The 23871-nt window shown below is 36.8% G+C and overlaps 1 protein-coding gene across 6 annotated transcripts in view; it reads right to left on the bottom strand.

The window, feature by feature from the left end:
• Window positions 1-23871, bottom strand: part of FMNL2 (formin like 2) — a 399412-nt gene that overhangs the window by 46215 nt on the left and 329326 nt on the right. The window lies entirely within an intron of this gene.

The following is a 23871-nucleotide window of genomic DNA, read 5'->3' as shown; positions in this document are numbered from 1 at the left end:
CCCAGACATTAGAGTGAGGACTAAAGGAGGAAGAGGGAGCAGCTCAGATCTTCCCAGGGAAGGTATCTCCTGCTCTGAGATCATTTCAAATAATCACCTATGATAAGACATAGACACAGAGAGATGAATAGACACACTGTACCACTGGATGGCAGACACATCATTACCTTCTTCACAGCAGCTATGGGTCTGGTTCTAGCTGGAAATATTGATTCTAACCATCAAATATTTATTAAACACTATATATCAGGCTAAACATCAGGGATATAAGAAAAGGAAAAATAGTTCCTGCCCTTAAGGAGCTTATAATCTAATGAGTGTAACATCACATAAATCACTTATCTAAGATATGTAGAGAATAGGGGGAAAGTGATTTCAGAAAGAGGTTCCAGCATTTGAGAGGACCAGGGAAAGCCCCCTGCAGTCGGAAGGGCTTAAATAAGACAAATGAGAGCATTCTGGCCAGATCCTAGAACATATGGAGGGAAGTGAAGTGTGGGACTGCTATTTTAGCACATGAGCAACAAGATGAGAGAGTAAATGGTTTGCACTGTAACCTAATCCAGGAATCAAAGAACCTCTTTAAAAATTCAAATGAAATGTAAAGATTCTTTTTTGTTGTTGTCTTCCTCATCTCTCCTTCTTCTACCCATATCTCACTTCTAAAGGCTGAATGATAGTCAAATACATTGCTGAGTTAATCCAAATGGTTTTAACTGTATACAATGAAGGGGACCTCCAAGCTCTCCCTGACCTTTATCATCTGTTTATGTTAAATGGATGCCCAAATCCTCGAAAATTGTTATGTGATAGAAAAACAAGCGATTCTGGTTATAGTGGCCTGTTTCTTCAATTCTTATAAAAGCTCTAATTTTATTTGTATAAGGATACCCCTTCCACTGATGAAGATTTTGACCCTTCCATACTTTAGGAGAGAGATGTAGTCAAAGCATTATTATCTATATGTGTCTTCTTTGCAGGATATTTCCTTTTTAAACTCCCCCAAATTTTCATTTACATAAAACTTGGGATCTTTGGGTTTGATGCTCCTGGATTATTAATTGTCTAGATGATCTATTTCTTTAAGGTAAAGACTATGTCTTACTTATCCCTCTTCTACCTTAATGACTGGTATAGCACAATGAATGTAGTAAATGTTTAATATACATTTGTTGCTTGAAAGAATGGCCCTTTGATGTAAAATGTGGGGCCTAGATTTGAAACCTGTCCCACTTGATAAGGTCTACCACAATTAATGGACCTTATAGAACCTAAGGTCATTATAGAAAGCCTTTAGAAAAGAAGCCTTAGGGATACTGTTTTATTATTTTATTTTTATCTTTACCTTTCATCTTAGAATTGATACTAAATGTCAGTTCCAAGGCAGAAGAGTAGTAAGGACCAGGCAAATGGGTTTAAGGGACTTGTCTAGGGTTACACATCTAGGAAGTGTCTCAGGTCAGATTTGAAGCCAGGTCCTCCTGTCTCCAGGTCTGGTTTTCTATCCACTGAGCTATCTAGTTGCTCCTGATAATGTATTTTAAAAAGCTATCCCTGAAGAATTCTCCACTGAATATTAATTCTTCAGTGATACTTTATTGCTATTTATTTAAGCAATTTAAAGGAAGTGAAGTTATGGAGCTCAGAGAATTACCTTAAAATGTATGAAGGATTTATTATATTGGAAAAGAAAGAACTGCTATTCTCCATCCTTTCTAAGGATGCAGCAATGCTTAAATTTCAATAAGGATAAAATCGGCATGAAGACCACTTAACAAGGAATGAGTTACCGGAGCAGGTCACAGGACCAAAGGATCATAGGTCAAGAAGGGACCTCAAAGACTATTTATATTTAAGAACAGGTAAGCCCATGCATCTAAATTAGTTCAAGAGTGGTCTAATATTGATTATTTAATTCCTGAGGGAGGGAGTTCTAGCTCTAAAATTGTCCCACCTGTCCTTACCCAAAAAGTTATATTTGCTCTACACAATGGCACCACCATTCACTAAATATTCACTATTTATATAACATATAACTTAGTAAAGTTAAAGCAAACTCCAGTTTTGTAACTAAAAAAAAAAAATCAGGGACCCCATTTAGGAGAGAACTGGAGGGGGGACTGAAATAATAGAACCCTACTGTAAAAGGTTCTAAAGCAGATATTTCATGTTCTCTGCACAGAATCCAACTACCTTTTTCCTGTCTATGAGGATATAAGCCAAGTACCCAGGTACCACCCATAGTTTATAGTTGCAAGATGGTGTCAGCTACACTCAAATATTCATTTATAACCAATTCTTTCTCATCTCCATTTATAAACCTCATCATCACTTCCACTAGTACTAGAAATTTAGTGGTATCAATCTATGGCAAAATCCAGAAAATTGTAGCATTATAGGTATATGTTAACTGACTCAACTAACCAATCAACAAAAATGTATTTACTACTATGTGCCAGAGACAGTGCCAGGAACTGGGGATAAAAATTTTTAAATGAAATAGGATCAACCTTCAGGGAGTTTAGCCTCAGTAAAATGAGAAACTGTACTAAATGATACATAAAGTACCCTCATGTTCTAATGCCTATATTTCCATGGCACATCTTGTACCACAAACATCTTGGGGTCCATGAACACCTAAGGACTCAGGATAAAGGAAATAACTCATTTAGAGGAAAAATATTTATGTGGATAAATTACTGGACTTGCAATCAAGAGAGGAGAGTTTGAATGTGGACACAGATATTTACTAGTTAGGAAATCACAGACAAAATCACTGACCTTCTCAAAGACTCATTTTTTCCACCTTTAAAAAGAGAACAATATTACTACCCCTTAAATTATTAGGATTAGGGGAATGAAAGCACTTATAAAGCTTAAAAGGGCTATATAAATGTGAGTTATTAAGTCCAGCCTCCTCATTCTACTGATCATAGTATCGTCAATTTACTAGGATCTTAGCATTTATCTAGTCCAATACTTTCTCTCCCCCACTTTAACTGATGAAGAAGCGGAGGCCCAGAGAAGTCAAATAACTTGCTCAGGGTCACACAAATGTTGAATGACCAAAGTGAGATTCAAACCCAACTCCCTGACCCTAAATCCAAGACTCATTCTTCCACTCTGTAGCCAATGACATGCAGCATGTGTTTTGGTAATTTTTTTCTGACCATCAGTTTCCAATCTCTGCAGTTCAAAGAAAACAGCCCTCAAATGAAATAAGAAAAGAGTATGAGGATAATATACAATAGGGTTCATCTAAAGGGCTAATACACAGGGAAAGGTAGGTGGAACAGTGAATAGGGCCAGGCCTGGAGCCAGGAGAACCTTGCTTCAAATCTGGTCTCAGATACTTCTCAGCTGTGTGATCCTGTGCAAGTCACTTAACCTTGTTTGCATGGCACTTGCCCTTCTGTCTTAGAGTTGTTATTAAGACAGAAAGCAAGGGTTTAATTTAAAAAATAAATAAAACTAATACAGGCACACTTATACAGCGACTCTGTCATCAATCCCAATGAAGAATAAAGAAAAGCACAAGGTCCAAGCCAGACAGAGACTGTCATCCTGATCTCCCCCCAAAAACTAAGCAAAATTTATTATCAAAGGTAATTATTCCCAGTAGAAAATAATGCTTTATAGTCTGTGATATATTGGATAAGTTCCAGTTTTCTCCATTAGCATGCCTGTGATCTGATAAATTTAAAATATAAACACTCCAATAAAAAGTTTTGTATTCCAATGTGAGATTGCATGATTTAGTGGAAAGAGCACAAGACTTGGGTGTAGAAGACCTATGTTTCAAGTGCTGATTCTGCCACTTACCATCTGTGTGATCCTGGACAAGCTATTACCCACTTTAAACCTCAATGCCTTCCTCTATAGAATGAGAGTAATAATATTTGCTCCATCTATCCCACAGCATGGTTGTCAACTGAATGGCAGTGATTATTACCATCCTCAACATCACACAGTGATGGCAAATTATTGCAAATTTCCCTGGGATATAATCTGCCTTAACCAGCTTACAGTGAGAGAGGAAGAAGACCAATTATCTTTTTCAATGAATCTCATGCTTTTAGTCTAAATTAGATCCATTCCTAGCATTGAAATAACTTATGACACTCTAATCCTACAAATGTTAAAATGTCAACTTATTTACCAATTAGCACTAGCTAATTTAGCTTAGGTATAAAAATGACTGATTGTTAAATGAATAACTAATCATTTTTGCTGGTGGTCTAATTAAAAGCAGAATATGCAACCAGTTTAAGTGTTGTTTTGTCTGTACATCTTTTCCAGGTCAATAATTCTACGAAGCACGACTTCATTTCAATTGCATGCTGCTTTTGTTGATTTAAACTCATGCTCTCTTCTAATGCCACTAATGAACAAATTCCCCTGGGCTCCATCAAAGGATTCCTTTGGTTTTATTTCCAAGGGTAAGGACATCTATGTAAGGTAAGGATACTGTTTTCATCTGGAAAGTAGATAATAATAATGATTATCAATCATATTTACATAAACATAGTAGCAGTTTTCCCTTTCATTATTTCATTGAATAAGCTTATTATATCGGCATAGGTTCAAGCTGTTGTACTAGAAAAGACAAAGGATTTGAAATTAGGTGAGATAAATTCATATCCTTGTTCCAATAACTACAAGCCATGGACAAACCAACTTAGTCTTTTTAACTTTAACTTTTTAACTTTAAACAGTGTTTTATAAATACATTATTTAAATACATCTCTATTTTACAAATGAAGAAATGATCTTAAGAGTTCAAGAAGTAACTTGCCTGAGGTCATTGTGCATTGGTTAGCTTGTGGAGGGATTTTTCTTATCATGCATTCCCTATGTCTATGAAATTATTTGTATAGACCAAAAACAAACTTAAAACAACCCACAAAAGATTATCTATATTTCTACTGGTCTTTTTGCTCATCAACTGTAAGACAGTTCACTTGATTCCTCTCTCAGAACTGTAATTAGTTAAAATTGGTATCCTAAGAATTCAATGGAAACTGACAACTCTAATGTCTAAGTATACAGGCAATGGGGAAACTCACAAATAATCAAAGATTCTGTCTAGAAGTGTTCATAAAACTGATTCCATATGGATAGTCAAAGAAAATGTACACAAAAGAAAAGCAACAAACTATTTATAGCCTGCTAATCAAATAAGAAATCATCCAAACCCAGGGCAAATGATACAGGAACAGTTCACACTGGGTGAAGGCAATAAATCATTGATGCTAGCCTAGTGAAGTGAAGCTGGTATTTAGAAAACTCTTGGCTGTCAATACTTCTTCACAAATCTCTTTCTGTCATCAGATGAATCAGTGTTAGGAACATGCATGTTACAAAAGGCAGAGAAATGCCTTTAATCTTCCAAAATAAATTAGATTGTTTCAAATAGTCATAGATTTACAGATGATCTAGATTTGATGAAATGAATCCTCACTGCGTGAAACCATATGTTGTCATTTAGATGAATGTAATTATGGGCTCAGGTGAATGAAAGAAGAATCTAATTGACTACTATCATTACGGCTTTGCACTATGAAAAGGTTAAAGGGGTCCTAATCAGCTCTCCAAACTGCTTGTCTACACAAAATTTCATTTTGCTGTGCATTCAATTGTAAGTAACTAAGCATTCAAGGGCTCTGCTTGCTTGTGATCATCCATAAGAATAACCCAGTTTTAAGAGCTACTCACCACTTCTTGAGGCAAAGAATTACCTTAACAAGATTCACATTTATATCCATATTACCTCAGTGTTCATTAGACAATTATATTCTGGAATACTACAGGAAATGGCAAGATATGTTTAGTGAAGGTTGGTAAAAGACATATCCCACATCAAAAGGAAGCAGTATTAGCTCACATCTGGATCCCTACCACCACACAGAGTGAAAATAAAGCAGGAATGATTGAAGTGCCTCTTTTTTACTTTTGAAATTGAGTAAGTTCTTAAAAACTGGTCAGAATGAAAGGAATAAAAAAACATGGATTTTAAGTTATTTTTGGAATCGGAGAAATATTTAATCAGTGATCCTCAGTAGGGTTTTTCTAAAGCTCTCCTCAAAGTATTTAATATGATCAGTGAAGCCAAAAATATATTTCCACATATTTAATAAATTATTTATCCCTACCATCACAGGTCCTACCACCTCTTCTCAGTTTTTAAATGGAAATTTTACTACTACTACTACTGAACTTAGTCATTTTCTACTCTTTAATCTTCTTCTAATCATTGCTCCAGATTCCCATATAGCACTCGAGTACCTCCGAGTGGCGAACAGACAATGGAAGGTTAGAGGGTATAGCTTTTGCCCAAAATGACCCTGAAAGTGCTGGAATTCCTCACAAAAAAGATGTCTCCTCTTTGTTCAGATCAATTTATTTGCAAAATTTGAGATCCAGCTACATGGCACAGTGAATAGTGTTGGACCTGGAATAGATCAGACCTGAGATGGAATTTTGTCTCAGACGTATATTCCTGAGTAAGTTACATAACCATTTTTTCCCCCTCTTAGTTGAGGACTAAATAAAATGGGGACAACAATAAGAGCATCTACCTCCAGGAATTGTGAAGAAAGAGATAATAGTATGTAAAAAATAAAATGCAATACAAATGCAATTATTTTTCTATAGTTAAAACTTACGCTGCTGGTAGGGAGATGACCAGAAATCAAATGAGTGTTAATAGCATACAGTTAATACCAGATATTCCAATGAAGAGAAAAAAGAGTTGAATAATATGCTCATGTCTCCACACAGGCATGGAAATGCACCAGAGTACCTCCCAACAGACCCACGCAGAAAAACAAACAACAAAAAAAAAGTACCATACAAACCCAACTCAAGAAAGACGTTTAACCATGCTGGCTAAGGGTACAGAACACGGCTGCCAAACCACTATCTCCTTTACATCTGGGACTCTCATGCTTATAAAGCTGGGAAATTCAGCCCTGCCCAGATAAAAAGACCCACTCCTAGGAAAAACAAAATATATTTTCACTTAAAGGAGAACTGAAGTAAAAAGTGTGACTGCTGCCAAAAAGCAACTGAACTATGTTCTCCAACATCTGTGGAAGAAATTTCTGAAAAGTCTCCCAAACCATTTTGGATCAACCCAGGGCCCTGCCTGAAGACGAGGCAATGTTTTAAAGTGCCGCTAACCCATAGACAAAGTTCAGAAGATGAATCTTCCTAAAGCCAGGATGTGTCTGTTTTACAAGGTGCCCTCTTAAAGACTATCATCTCACTGGCCAGATGTGAAAATGAACAACAGTGCTTAGTGCCTCGGCCACTCCTTCCCTCAAACACATTTCAGGCGTTGGGCTTTCTAGGCTCTTCCCTGGGCAGAGCAGCAACCCATGGCCCCACCAAAAGTGGACTGCTGGGCTGAAGGCTATCTCTCATGAGGTGCTTTAGAAATACGCTGCTGGGTCAGTTATATAAAAATTAAAGAGGCCTCTCGCATAAATGTTGCCTCTTTGCTGGGCTCCCCAGCTCTCCTGCCACAATGCTCTTTTTCTCTCTCTCCCACAATAGGCTCCTGTGATCAGCAGGGCTCCCGGCAGGAAGGCACTGTTTTAGTGGCCTACTCTGTTTGGATTGCTTAGGCTGCCCTTCTTAGGATATGCTGGAGAACAAAAGTTCAATTTTCTTGTGATGGCCTACTTAAGTAAATAACTATTTCATATTTAGTTCTAGTAAAAAAAAAAACCCAAACCACCCCCTCCACACACACACAAAACCCCCAACTACATCTTTTACCTTTTGCTGAGAAAACTAGCAACATGAGGATTACTGACACCATCATAAACCCATTTGGGCTAGAGAAGAGTGGGGAAAGCTTTATGTACACAGAGGAGTTGTTAGTATTTTCTCCTCAAGCTTTCCTGCAGTTCTTACAAAAATAAATGGCTGGAGTGACAGAAGGGCATCCTCAGAACTAAATGCTGACAGTAAAGTCTCCCTGTGATTTAAAAGCAGGCATTCTAATCTTAATGAAGCATTTAGAGGCAAAGGCTAAATAACCTTATCTTGCTTCAACGAAGCAAATATTAATGAAAGGTAAACAATGAAGGTTTATTCAACATCCCATTCTCATTTAGTCCTCATTAAATAGAACATGCAGATCAATCCTGGCATAGTAAGCATCCAATTAAGCCACAAAGGTCGTAAACTACACAATGCCAAGCTATTTAATGAAAAAAATAATTCATGCAGCTGTTTCAAAATATCCAGATGTTTGGCATCATGAAAGTAAAAAATCCTATTCCATTCAGATCATTTCCAACAGACACTGAGTGCCTTTATGGCAGAGATCTAGGCTCTTAGAAGTGCCCAAGAAATGAAGTTGGTTTTGGTGTCTTAAATATAGAGTGGAATAGTTAAAACAACAACAGCAACAAAAACTCCTGGTTATATGGACCTAGTTTTTACAATAAGGGGTTATTTCTGCCCTTTCCTCATAGAAACAGTGAAATAGTATAAATCGATTGAGGACTGGTCCTGGAGTCAGGAAGGCTTCAAATCTGACCTCAGACACAATCTGTTTGCCTCATTTCTTCAACTATAAAATGGGGATAATAACAGTATCTACCTTCCAGGGTTATTATGAGGACCAAATAAGATAAAAATTATAAAACACTCAATACAATGCCCAGCATATAGTAGGCATTTTATAATCCTTTCTTTTCTTCCTTTCCTCCCTTGCTATAAAATCCTTGGCTATTGCATGCATTGCCTATCTGTTCTATAGTATAAGATGGAACCCAAATGTACCATCCTAATTGAAAAGTGCAATCACAGTCTGGTTTATTAAGATAGGGAGGATGTCTCTCCTGAGCTCTCTCCTCTTCCTTTTCCTAAAAAAATCAACTCAATTAAGTTGGTTTCTTTCCAGAGAGAGTGATTCAGAGAAAACCTTGACCCAGAGCCCATTGTTCTATGCCTCTTTCCTCTTGCCACTGGATGTTTTAAGTTGGGCCTTATGTCTTCTTTTGCATAAGTTAAAATACATTGAATAATGTCTCCTTGCATTGTTGACATAGTTCCTCCCTGAGAACTTCTACATTTCTCAAACCAGCTTCAACAGATGGGGACAATATTTTCCTGAGCACAGTTGTATTTTAATTCTTCAGGAGTATTTCTTGATACCAAAAGCGTTCAAGACCTAAAGAAATGAATTTGTAGTAGTAGACTAAGAGCCAACATGGAATACTGAGTGCATCAGGGTGCCTGGCTTAGGAGTCAAGATAGCCAGAGGTCAAGACCCACCTTTAATACATACTTGCTGAAGGACTCTAGGCAAGTCGAAACATTCCAGCACCTCAGGTAGCTCTTAGGACTTAGTTCTTTCTTGACCAAAAAAACCCTCCTCAAAGATCAAAATAAATTGGAGAAAAATTAACATCACACACAGGTGGTCAGTCTATTGTAAGGATGATATCAGAAAATAAGCATTGTTTTATTAGTTTAGGGATAAGAAGTAAAGTGACTGACTTGAGAAAAGAATTGGAGTTTGAAGCAGAGCTGAGAGAGCATGTTAATTTCAATTGTTGACAGATATAACCATTTTTCTGTGTCAATTACTCTCTCTGGCAGCTGAGAGTTGCTCTCTGGCATTTGGCAGAGACACACTCTCAGAGACTCTCTCTCAGGCCTAGAGGAAGTAACATCTTTGCTTCTCTGTCTGTCTGAGGGAAAGATCTGTAGGAGCTTTATGTTTTCCTTTCCCAATTTGGGAAACAGTATTGACTATCTATTGTGGTTTTTATAGATTGATTTAACTCTGAAAAGACCAAAGAAAAACCTGGTCTTTAGTTGGACTCTGAGTCTGTTAAGGCTCAGAGTCCTAACTTGGTTCTTGTTGAGACTTAACCAGCTAGCCTTTGCTATTTTATAATTTGAAGGCAAAATTAAGATTTATAAGGATACTAGCAGTAGTTTTATTTAGAAAGTATAAATTTGGGTTACGTCAGATAAGGGAGGATTAGTGTAGCCTGTGAAACAAAGGAGAAGCGGTTCCTTGTAGAACCATGGAGTTTATTTGGGTGAATTTAGAATCCCTTAGAATTAGAAATCCCTTTTTATCCTTATATATTTCAATAAATATTTTATTTTTATAATAAGAGTCTCTTTTATTTTTATATATATATTTATATATTTAAATTATATTTATTTATATTTCATTTATATTTTATTTATATATTTAAAATATATTTTATATTTATATTATTATTTTTATAATAAGAGCCTACCCCTGAAGGGAAGTTCACATTTGAGTTTCACTTCATCACTGAAGATACTTTTGAGTACATCTATCAAAAGTATCAGAACAGTTTTGAACCTGTATTGGCAAGTCTCCCATCTATTTTATGTAACTCACCATATATTATTTTTACACTATTCAATAATTCCAGTTTGGCTTTTATCACTGAGGTGTATTACATGCTAATTCTATGACTGAAGGGTCATAGGGAAAGAAATGACAGAATATGAGAACTGAAAAGCCTCCTAAAGATTGTCTAGTCCAGCTGCAACACAGATGAAGAAAATGGGGCCCAGAAAATTGAGATGACTTGTCCATCATCACAGTTTAAATATAAAAAGCCTTGACTTAAATGCAAGTCATTTGACTTCAAATGAAGTGCCATTTTCATCACACCATACTACCTCAGATAAAGACTTGGCTTAACTCTCACTATAAAAAGAAACTTTCTACGTGATTATACTAGGCAGTGGAGAAAAATCTTTCCCCATCAGGTAAGAATAATCTATTCTGCTTCTATGCTAGGTGTTATGGGGCTATATCTAATCCTTGTTTTTAAACAGGGCATAGAGTCATTAGTCACATTAAAGAATATACAAATAATAATAAAAGCATAAAATGCTTTTTTGTGATTAAGAAACATATACAGAAATATCTGCCATATTTAGGATGTAGGGAGCTATATACAATATTTAGGATCATGATTATGAGGTCCACCAATCTCCCTCCAGAAGGTTCAGGTCCAAGAAAGAATTTGGAAACAATAAGGAGAAGGCTGAGGAGATATTGAGAGCCAATGACTCAAAACTATCAGGCTTAATAGTTTATAGGACTATATAACCAGACAAAAGAGGGGAAAAGCAACTTCATAACAGTGAATTTTCCAAATACACTAAAATATAACACTGGATGTCCACCACAGAGAACACAACATTTATTAGTTACATAGCTATTCATAGAAAACCCTCTGATATGGAAGATTCTGGAACCATTAAGCAGGGTATCAATAAATCTAGAGGCCTCTTATGCTATTAATGAATTACCAGAAAATTGATAGGAAAGGAGCCCCCATTGGCAACAGTCAAAATCCAGTAGAGCTGAACACTCCCAGTTACAATGGCCATTTTCATTCTTTAAGGAAAAAGGCTGTCAGACAGTTCAACTCCAAGATGATAGGCAACTAGAAACAACCAGGAGCTTCTATGCCACTGCTATGCACTGTACTTGAGTATGTCACTGGGAACAAAAGGTAAACATTATTCTATATGATTAACAGGGTAGAATATAAAAGGAAGGAACATGGAATGAGCAACATTCATTCCTCTGGGCATATATAAGTAGACACAGATAGGAAGAGAGAAAAGAATGAAGATCAAAAGAATGAATAATAGTAAACACCATGGCCATAGTCATGTTGGGATCTATCAGAGGAGAGTGGAATGGGGAATCTAAATACTGAATATAAAAGCTCAGTGTTCCAAACCCTGCATAAACCAGGCTTGCTCCTAAATAAATGTGGATTTGCTGGCTATCAAACACCTGCCAAGGAATTTGGCTCCTACCTTTTCAACTTACTTTCTTATCCTACCTACAAAATGCAGAAAACTTGGATGATGAGAGGGAATACACTTTAAGGGAAACAGAAAGAAAGATACTTAGGAAAATAGCTTGATTTAATTGACTTTGGAGGCAATGTGTTGCAGTAGAAAGAGTGCTGGATTTAGAATTTGGGGACCTGAGTTCAAGTCTCAGCTTTGTCACCTACTATCTGTATAGCACTGAATAATTCACTTAACACAGCCAGGCAATGTAGTGAATAGAACACTGTATTTGGGATTAGGAAGATATAAATTCAAATCCTGGTTCAGACACTTAACTAGATGTACGACTTAGGAAAGTCACAACCTCTGACAGCCTTATTTTCCTCATCTGTAAAATGGGATAATAATAGAGCCTACTTCTCAGGTTGTTACAAGGATAAAAGGAGAGATTTGTAAAACTTGCTGCAAATCTTAAAGCACTATATAAAGGCTAGCTATTGTTATTACTTAACCTCACTGGGCCATAGTTTCCTGATCTGTAAAATGAGAAGGCTAAGCAAGATTACCTATACGGTTTCTTTTTTCTATTTGATTAAGAGGTATTAAAAACCTCCACCTGAGTTTATACCCACAGCCCTTACTCCCTCCTTACTTTTCTGCCACATAGCTATTCCCTTAGCTCTGGTTTGCATCCTGGATCATTACAATAGTCTCCTAACCAGTCCCCTATCAGGAATCTCTCACTGCTTCCATCTGTCCTGCGCCCTGCCACGAAAGCAATTTTCCTGAAGTACAGACTTATTCATGTGACGCTACTACTCAACCAACTCCAGAGGCTTCCTATCACCTCTAAGATCAAATATAACTCCCATATACAGCTTTTAAAGCTCCCCACAGCCTGACCTCATTCGATGAGAACAAGCCAAACTGGCTTTCTTTCTGTTCTTCACACATGATATTTTATCTCCCCCTTAATGCCTTTTCATGCCTGAAATATATTACCTCTTTGCCTCCTCTTCAAAGAGTCCTTCTCTCTTCCTTTAAAATCCAAACCAAACATTATCTTCTGCATAAAGATTTTCCCAATCCTCCCCACTACTAGTGTCCTCCTTCCCAAACCACCTCAGATTGGACTACTTTGCCTATGATTTGCCTTGATCGCTTTATATTCTATATCTTTAAATATGTGATCTTGTGGTCTTCAAAGTGAAATGGAAGCTTCTTATTCCTTGAGTCTTCTTTATTTTTTTTTTGGCCCTTTATCTTTAGTGCCTAACACAGTGCACAACACACAGTTAGTATGTAGTCAATCCTCTTTGATTGATTCCTTCTAAGCAATTTCAAATTCTCCTACTTGAGGTGGCTAGGTAGAATGGTAGAAGAGCCCAGTCTGGAATTGGGAATACTGGGCTAAAGGCATTTCCTAGCTGTGTGACTCTGGGTAAGTCACATAACCCTGATTGCCTAGCCCTTACCACTCTTATGTCTTTGAACTGATTACTTGGAAGGTAAGAATTTTTAAAAATTAATTTCCATATAAGCACAAAAAGGATGTAACTAAATATATATTGGATGATGTCATACCCCCTTACTTTAAAATCATCAATAATTCCTTATTGTCTCTAATATGAAATATAAAATTCTTAATTTAAGATTTTTTATAATCTGTCCTCAACACCTATTCAGTCTTGTTTTATATTAATCCCCTTGACCCATTCTTCATTCCAGTCAAAGTGGACAATTAGCCATTCCCCATAAACAACATTCTATCTCCATTTTCTTTATTGTTGTTGCATAAGTGATTCCTTGTATCCAGAATCTACTCCCCATTTCCAACTTTTAAAATCCTTAGCTCCTTTCAAAGCCCAAGTCAGGAACTACTTCCTCCCAGATTGATTAACTGAGGTCAAATTTGAATCCATGACCTCCCATCTACACGCCTGGCTCTCTATCCACCAAGACACCTAGCTTCCCTAAATATCTTTCTTGATCCTCTCAGTCTTTAAAATGCATTGGTTCTTGAAATTGCTTGGTACTCTACATAGTGTACTCTCATTTATTTATTGGTGAATCTGTTGTATCTTATTAGTAATATATAAGTTCTATGAGGTTAAGAAGTCTTCAATTTTTATCTTTGTGTACCCAGCACCTAGCCCAAATCTCAGTACCTAGCAGTCACTTAATAAGGGCTTATTAAACTGAATTCGAATTTAACAACTTTGAGCTATGAATCAAAACAATCAGCATTATTTGATGAAATAGACTTTGGCAATGATACTCTGGTGATCATAGGGCACCAATCACCTAGATCTGAGGTATTTTCCCTCTATATCCTTCAGGTAGTTGATCTGCAAATGATTAAAATAGCAACCACCTTTCTTAAAGTTACCTATTTATACAAAAGTATATACTTCTATGTATAATCATAGGTGCATAAAGGAGAACTGAATTTCCTATAATTTAGGTTCATAAATATAGAAATGGAAGAGATCTCAGAAGTCATCTGTTTCAATTTTGTCATTTTACTACAGAGGAATCTGAGGCCCAGGGAGGTTAAGTGACTTGCTCAAGGTCACAAAGTTTGTAAAAAAAAAAAATAGAAGTAGGATTTGAAGTTCTCTGAGGAAACTCTTAAGTCTAGCTGGCTGATAGTAATGGAGAACACATCAATGCGAACAGCTTACATACTCTGGCAGTTGAAACCCCAGCCTCTCAAGATTGTCTTTAGAAATCCAAGAGTAGATAACATCCCTCTGGGGATTCAAACTTAAAATAACTCTGCAAGTTATAAAAGTGGCCCTAAAGAGGGTGCTCCATTCATTTTCCCTCATTAACCAATAAACCTGTTAAAGACAAAGATAGCATATATTCTTTTGAAAAATTCTTAATATGTGATCTTATTATGGACTCCCAATAAGCTAATTAAGAAGTCAGGAAGATTGAGATTTTTTTTTTTACCTGGAAAAGAGAGGGTTAAATGATTAAATAAATGTCTTCCCTGGTGAAGGGATATTGTATAAAAGATGCTAAATATACATAAAATAGGGGGGAATGTACTTGTACCTTTCTACTTCCTGTACCTATACCTTTCTACCTGTACCAAATACCTCCTGACCCTTTGAATTGGGTAATACACTTGAATGCACTGTGTGAATGAAGCTAGAAGTCTTCCACCCTAAAAACATTTTGTGGAACAGATAATTAGCTTTCTGAAACAATTAATATCAAACCTGTCTTTGAGACAGATTACACTAGCTGACCTTCCAATTTTGTGAATCTCTAATTCCTTGATTTATTCATTGGCCTCCAAAAGTCTTCATTTTGACTACTTAACAAGACTGATAAAGCAAAATACATGACCCAAATGAGTCCCTGTCTCCCAAAGTATAGCCTCTACTTTACACAGTATCCTTTGTGAGGTCAGCTGGAGGCAGGTAAAAGAGAGTAGAGAATGGGTTCTTCCAAAACAGGATGCAGAAATCAAGGAGATGTCTACACAGGTCTTCAACATAAACAATGAATATATGAAGAGGACTTAAAAACTTCAATCTGTAATCCAAAACTAGACACTTAAAATGTCCCTCTTTATGGGCTTTTATTTTTTCATCTTGGTAATGGCATTGCCATGATTACTGTTTTTTCTCCAGTTCCACCCCATAGCAGAGTGTTTCATATCATCCTCATGTGCCTTATAATCTTCAAAATATAGCTAAATGATGAAGACAACAGCTTCCTGAAAGATAATTCCTAATCTGAGGCTCAGTGCCACATCTCTATTTCAGATCCTCCAGGGCTTATAGAAAGAACACAGAGCTTTTTCTTTTCATTCTCTTCAATGTTTTACTTTTCCTTTGTCATCTCTTAAGGATAGAAAGGAACCAGCAGACACCAGATAAAAGGAATATTCTTCTAGCTCCTTATTTTGCAGTTGGCAAAAAGCTACGGTTTTTAAAACATTCTTTTTATATATACAAAAATGAAACAGGATGACAAAGGAAGCACCTTCTGGAAAAAACAGTGGCTGCTGTGAAAAAGATAGAGAATGGACCTCTTTGTAATATAAAATTTCACACAGGCTTGAGGGCAGAGAGAGGGATATAATTAAAGCAAAGTACCCTCACAGATGCAAACGATGATAATATGATCATTTAATCTATTCCTAAGTAATATTTTTGCAAGGGACCATTATCCCTTCAGGCCTTGAACAGTCTGCTTTTTTTTTTTTTTTTAACCCCACATCAAAGAAGGCCCTGAAGGTTATTAGAAGTGAATACAGCAGCTGATGGAGCAGAATACAATCAGCAGAGGAAGGAGTACCAATGGAATTTTGCAAATTTATGGTAAAATTAGTATCAAGATAAAACATCTTATTTATACCCTCATCTGTCACTTTATGCCCATTTAACAACTAATGGCTGCAACAAAATTTACTCCAGTTCATGCCTGATGGAGATGACTAAATCTAAATGACTGATGCTTTAAGAAGTTTGGAGAGTGTAGTTCCTACTAGCTTTTCTTAAGATCTTGAAGTCACATGGCTGAGGCATGAAGGCTGCTTACAATTGGATCAGCCTGACTTTCTCCTTACTAATCAGAAAGGTGGAAAAATTCAGTTTCTGCAGGAAAGGAGGGATTCTTCTACAAGTTGCCCAGTTCCTTGACATCTATCCTGCCGTGTGCTTTTGGTCATATTATTGATTTCACAGTAACTGTAAGTACAGCTTGGTTTTACGTTGTTTTGTTGTTTTTTTTTAAAAGCATAGCTACAATGCTCCTAGAGAAAGTTGGGGATCCTGAAGGTCATCTGACTAATTGATGCTTATCCTGCTCTACCTCTTCCCAACTCAAATCTCTCCCTTTGATGGTTAAATGTTTAGGATTTCTGAGCAGCTCATTTACCAAGAGGAGTAGAACAGTTTCCCTCATAGTTTATTTATATACACAACAGATATTCATCTAAATTTTTCTATTGATCATCACCTTATATCTAAGCACATAAGTGATTTCTTTCTTCCTTCCTTTCTTTTTTCCTTTCTTACTTTGATTTCAGCCCCTCCCTCCCTTCTCCACATCATAAAAAGCATCATCCGGCCAACAGATATATACACATAGATTGTATCTTTCATGTTTCCATTTTTCAGTTCATTCTCTGGAGGTGAACATGTACACATTACTCTTCAGATATCAAGTCTATAACTATGTACAAAGTTCACTTGGATTTATTTGTTTCACTCTTTATGTCACATAAATGATTTTTTGATGATGACAGAAGCTAGATTAGGAATCCTAATTGTAAGTATCATCACTAACACTTTTCACTGGCCCTCCCATGCCTAGAATGTATTCCCCCCTTCCCTACCTCTGCCTAACAGAGTTCCCATCTTTTTTTCAAGATGCAATTCAAATACCACTTCCGACATGAAGCTTTTTTTTGTTCCTTCATCTCCTCCCTCCATGACTACCTTGTTTTTTTTCAACTACATTGTATTTATTTATATGCATTATTTTCCCTTCTCTTATTCTGTGTGTACGTATGTGTGTGTATACACGTTTGACATCCCTGTTATAATTGTATCCTCCTAGAGAAGATTCATTTTTTACATTTACATCCACAGTACTTGGTGCTCTGCCTGGCACACAGAAGACACTTAATAAATGCTTGTTAAATTTACTCCAGCTTTTCAAAAGTGGTTTATCTTTTTGGGGCCTGGGAGTGGTGTTTCGTGAAATATTACAAGGAGCCCTGCTCTAGATTTGAAGGGATGAAGCACAAGGGAGCCCTTTATTCCTATTTACCTCTAGCACTTCCTGCCTTGGAGTTGTCTATTACTGTTTAGAAAGAAAGTATGAACAGTCCAATTCAGATTCCACACTGTGTATTTAAATCATATAAAGCACATAGAATACAAACATGAATTAACCACCTTAATCCCTGAAATGATCTCTTATTTCTTAAATATAATGACAAAGGCTTGAAAACCATAGCTTTTGTTTTCACTTTCATAAATAACAAATTCCCTTCATGGACTTGCATATTTATAGGTATCCTATCTATGAGTCTATTTGATGAAAAGAAGTCTTATTTTAATAATATAGATTCATTTAAAAAGACCCAAACCTTTGTCATTTAGTAGCCAAACATTTTAATTTTCCTCACTATTGAAATAATAAGAGAAATCTCCCTGAGATCTTAATTAAAATCAAATATTCTATTTGCCCAATGAGTACTTTTTGAACCATAAGAGAATTATCTTAATAGTAAGTTCAGGGGGTAGCTGAGTGGTTCAGTGGATTGAGAACCAGGTGCAGAGAGGGGAAGTCATGGGTTCAAATTTGGCCTCAGAGATTTCTTAACTGTGTGACCCTGGGCAAGTCACTTAATCCCCATTGCCTAGCCCTCACCACTCCTGTGCCTTGGAACTGATACCTAGTGTCAATCCTAACAAAGAAGGTTAAGTTCAAAAGCTTTGAGGGATGAGGAGAAATTTTAAGAAATTTTGAAGTAAGGAAAAGGTGAAGGAAGAGAGAACAGAGAGGAGTAGAAGAAAAATTAGATTCTGGCCAGATCTAACCAAAAGGGAAAAATTAGATGGAAACCAATAAAAGCTTCTTTAGGAACTTCCTTAACACCATCAAAATACCAGACCTGATGTTTAATGAGCCATGGTAAAAGCAACCAATCCAATCCAAATTGGCAGCAGTTATAAGAACTCAATTCATCTCTTAAGAGAACTTTATCTACTAAATAGGTGTGTGTGTGTGTGTGTGCTCGCGTTTGCGCGCGTGCATGTGTGCGTGTGTTAAATCCTTACTTTCTGTCTTAGTAACAACTCTAAGACAGAAGAGTAAGGCTAGGCAAATAGGGTTAAGTGACCCATCCAGGGTCACATAGCAAGGAGAAATGTCTCTGACCCAATATGAATCCAGGTCTTCCTGACTCCTGATGTTCCACCATGCCACCTAGTTGCCCTACTGGTGTGATTTTGAGAATGGGAATCCTTGAACTGATGAAGTTCTATAAAAATATGTGAAAATTGTTCTTCACGCTTTTTCTATTGAAAATCATGCGTGACGCTGAAGCAGCTGGCAGGACTGTTTTTGCAAGACATGTAATCCTGCTATCCTGAAACATTAGAGAGACTGGATTAGGTGGGATTACATGCAGAGGGATATTGGGACCAAACCACAATGTCTGTTCTTTCTCTTGCCCAATTTAGCCTATTGTAAATAAAACTTTACAGGCCTTCAGTAATCCAGTTAAGAAAGTGTAGCACAAGCAGTTTCTGATGCCCAATTGCCAAAACAAGTAGAAATTCCCAAAGAAATCTTCTGTCCATGGAAGGAAGAAGGTCCCTGCTGAGAGGTACCATGGCTGGCAAGGAAAATTGTAACTTTAGGAGGCAGATTTCAAAAGTTTCACTGATTCTACTAACAAATCAAAAGGAGAAGGGAGGTAAGCCTTTAAAAACTGAACTCAGTATTTTACTTTAAGGCCAGATATTAGCATTCTGGAACCAAAATAATACATTGAATTGTACTGGTGGTGTGATAGATTCCAAGTGCTTCCTCAAGCAATCTGAGCAATCAGATGACTTGGGAGTTTCCTGAAGAAATGACTGGTGTCACAGGACACAATTTGGTGCCCAGACTATTAAGCCCCAAATGATTTTTCCTCACTGAGATTCTCTACCACCCTAGCCCACCTTGGTCTATAGGAAGAGTAGGAAAAAAACAAGATATGAGATTTTTCCACCTACAGGAAAGAAGAGACTAGGATAGGCTAAATGAGAGATGGACAGAAATAAGCCCAGAGTTGGGGCTTTTTTGTACTTGAAGGAAACTGAAACATTTATAAATTCAAAGCATTGAATAAGTAAGACTATTAATTTAGGTCAAGTTGTTTTAGAAAGAAGAGGGAGCATATTATGACCATAATCCTAGAGAACCACCCTGAAGACTGCTGGGGAATAGTATTGTGTCTTTTAGGACAAAGAAGACATTTGAGAGACCCTATAAGAATTGGGCAAAATTACAACAGGTGACACTCCAAGAACTAAATGAAAGACTATGAAGAAGATGTTTTGGGGTTTATTTTAGTTTCACCATGGTTTGATTTATAATGTGGATGGCATGGGGAGGAAAACTCAACTCTACTAGTATTTAAATTGGTAAATGGAGGAAACAGATCACTAGCTTTGTTGACTTCATGTTAACATGATGAGGTAGCAAAATGGCATAGTCCAGATAGGCTGGACTTGAGTCCATGGAGACCTGAGTTTGAATTCTGCCTCAGATCCTTAATAGCTATATGACCCAGGGTAATGCCGTTTACCCTCATAGCTTCAGTCTCTTTATCTGTAAAATAGGTGTAATAATAATCTTACTCTAAGACTCAAATGGGATGATGTATGTAAAGTACTTTGCAAACCATAAAGATCTAAATAAATGTTAGCTATTATTTTATGAATAAGATTCTGAAGTACTTGTTTGAAGGAAACAGCCTTGTGCATGAAGCAGAGGATCAGAAGTTTTGCTTGACATTCTTAAGCTAATTCACTGTTTGGTAAGAGATGAATCACTAAAGTTTGAGTCTCAATTTCTTTATAAGTGAAATATGAGTTTAAAAATCTGTACTATTTAGCAGGTTTTGGGGAGGGTCAAATGAGGTATGAAACTGGAAAGCTTTCCAAAAAAGAGAGAAGTATACTCCCACTTGATATTATCTAAGCAATTCCTTTCATACCCAAAACAGTATGTACAATTAGGAATTTTGTAACTTTTTTTTTATAATGCTATTATCAGAAGAGAAAATGTTTATTATCAAGACATTTCTCTATCATAGTTTTTTAAAAGACAAAATGGTCAGAAAAAGTTCTATGCCATCCAGCTCTCAATGAATGACTTTACCAAAGCTAGACTGGTATGACTGATGCAGTGAAGTAAGCAGAAACAAGAGAACAGTGTATACAGGAAAAGAAATACTTTATGATGATCAATTGTGAAAAACTAAACTATTATCAGTAAAGCAAAGTCCAAGATAACCTCAAGGCATTTGTGAGTTTTTAAAAAATCAGAAACTCTATGAACTATTGAAATCTGATTACAGCTTAAAGCACACTATTCTTCATGAGTTTTTTAAGTATATGTGATATGTTTCATCAGTCATGGCTTGGGGAATTTGGAAATATGTACTGCATGAAAGCACTGATATAACCTATATCAGACTATTTACCACCTTGGGAGAGCATCTGATCTGCAAAATGTCAAAATTTGTTTCTAGGCTGAGTTTTCAGAAGCAGGAGGGCCCCCATTCTCTCTGAAAAGAAGAATAAGTACAAAATGCCCTACGGATCACTTGGCAAATACCCAATTACCCTATGGGGAAGTTAGATTTTATACAAAACTATGGACATCCATAAAATCTATTTAGGAAAACCATTTATAATTCCATAGAAAGAGTGATACTAATAGCTTAAAGTTTAAAATGGTATGTCCAGAAAATTTGTCAATTTTATGAAAAATATTTTCATTGTTCATCTTTACAGATTAACATGCCCTTTTGCTCTTCCCAAGCCTAAGATATATCTTAGAATGAGTGGAATATGGCTTTTTTTTTCTTTCATAAAAACCAAACAAACAATTAAAAACTGTAGGGAAAGGCTGGTATGTTTCATGGTGGTATGTGTAGGTATATATTTGATTTTTTAATTGTTATGATAGCTGAAGGCACCTTAGTCACATACAGAAAAAATGAAACCAACAGTGACTGAGAAACTCTCTTTAAGATCAACTCCATATATTTGGAGCTAAATGCCCTAAAACTTCAGCACTGCAAACTAACTCAAGAAAGAAGGGAAACTAGAAGAAAGAAAAAGTAAAGAGAAGGGAAAGCCTTGCTTTCAGGAACACAAATAATAATGGAATGAGGGAGAAAAGGGAGAACTTTTAAAAAGTGCTTTCTGGATGCAGAGCAAAAGGAGCAGAACCAGGAGAACACTGTACACAGACACTGATACATTATTGCACAATCGAATTGACTTTTCTCCCAGCAGCAACGCAATGACCCAGGACAATGCAGAGGAACTTAGGAGAAAGAACGCAATCCACATCCAGGAAAAGAACTGTGGAACCAGAAATGTATTAGAAACTATATGCTCAATCACATACTGCAATAGGGATATGATTAGGGTTTTGATGTTAAAAGATCACTCTGCTGCAAATATGAATAACATGGAAAAAGGTTTTGAACAATGATGCATGTATAACCTAGTGGAACTGCTTTTCGGATTTGCAAGGGAGGAGAGAAGGGGGGAGGGGGGTTTATGAATCATGTAACCATGGGAAAACATTCTAAATAAAATTAAAAAAAAATTTTTAAGTGCTTTCTGATACCCAAATCAAATCATGTAGGAATTTCCACTGAATTCCAATGCACAACACTGACCTTATCCTAGCACTGAGAGCAGCTTCATCAGGCTTCATTAGGCTAGGATTACAAATGGAAACCCTTTCATTCTTTGAGCAGCCGCTGGTGAAAGATTCTATATAAAGTTTGAAAATTGATGAGACCAATATATAGTGCAAGGTGTGAATCTTAAAAACTACTCAGACTGTACCTTAGAAGATTTGGTTTAGCTATTCCCTTATTGTAACAATGGAGATACTTGGTCTAACAAGAATCAGGAATGTATTGGGGACATTTAAAATTACTCCACCTTAATTAGACATACTTTAGGGGAAGATAAAAGTTGTAAACTCCACTTTGAACAATGAAGGTACTTAACTCATACCTTATAGTGAAGCTAGAACCTTAAGATAGGTCTATTTTTAGATCTTATACAAAAAGGTGTTAAGTACCTATTGTGAATTTCAAACTACTCCATCCTATTCAGACTATTCTTTAGAAGATCCAGTTTAGCTATTTCCTGATCAATAACAATAGAGATACTTGGAATAACAGAATCAGGTCTTAGTAACTACATTCTCCACCCTACTCAGTGTAACAAGATTAGGAAGGGCTGTAGCAAACTCAAGATTTAATTATTTGAGAATATGGCCTTCAACAGACATGTGCAAAAAAAAAGGACAGACCTCTGGGAGGTCCTAGGTCAAGCTAGAGCCACCATTGGCACATGTGAGATGCAGGAAGTGAGGTAGAGAACAGCCTCTGGAGTTCTGGGGACTTCCTGTGAGGAGGGCTAGAGTTTGAGGCTGGTGCTTGGAGTTGGAGGAGCCCCTCCTACTGCTTTCGTTCAGATTATCACATAAGTGATAAGGACTGATCCCCTTTCTCTACCTTGGCTATCCAAGGCCTTAAAGCCAGCTTTGGCTCAGCCTGAGCCAGAGTGGGGTCTGAGTTAAACCTCATTCCTTCTCCTCTCTCCCCTCTCCCCTCTCCCTGTCTCCTCTCCCCTCTCCCCTCTCCCCTCTCCCTGTCTCCTCTCTCCTTTCCTCTCTCTCTCTCTCTCTCTCTCTCTCTCTCTCTCTCTCTCTCTCTCTCTCTCTCTCTCTCTCTCTCTCCTCCCTCCCTCCCTCCCTCCCTCCCTCCCTCCCTCCCTCCCTCCCTCCCTCCTGTTATAATTAAAAACACCATAAAAATTTGGCAGCTGGCTTGAGTGTTTCATTTTGGAATTACATAAGTGAATTCCTTGTTGATCTTAAATTAATATATATATATATATATATATACATATATATATATCAGTCTTTTAAAGTGATTTCAATATCACACTATAAAGGTTAAATTAATCACAAAAAGGTCAAATAAGGCAAGCTTAACAAAGAGGTTACAAAAGGCAAGCTTAACAAAGAGGTGTGAAGTACTGTGATAGAGATATGAGAGAGAGAAAAGTGACACTGCCACCTTAGTGAAATTTCTATTGAAGGAGATTATACCTAGACATGGCATTCCCGATACCATCGACTCAGACAAGGGGTCCCACTTCACTTCCCAGGTTCTACAAGAAATCTATAAGAACTTGGGGATTAAGTGTAATTACCATTCAATCTATCAGCCCCAGAGTTCTGGGCAGGTTGAAAGGATGA

This window comes from Monodelphis domestica, chromosome 4 (assembly GCF_027887165.1).
Source record: "Monodelphis domestica isolate mMonDom1 chromosome 4, mMonDom1.pri, whole genome shotgun sequence".
NCBI lineage: Eukaryota > Metazoa > Chordata > Mammalia > Didelphimorphia > Didelphidae > Monodelphis > Monodelphis domestica.
The sequence above is the reverse complement of the archived record's forward strand: the minus strand, read 5'-3'. Positions and strand labels throughout refer to the sequence as shown.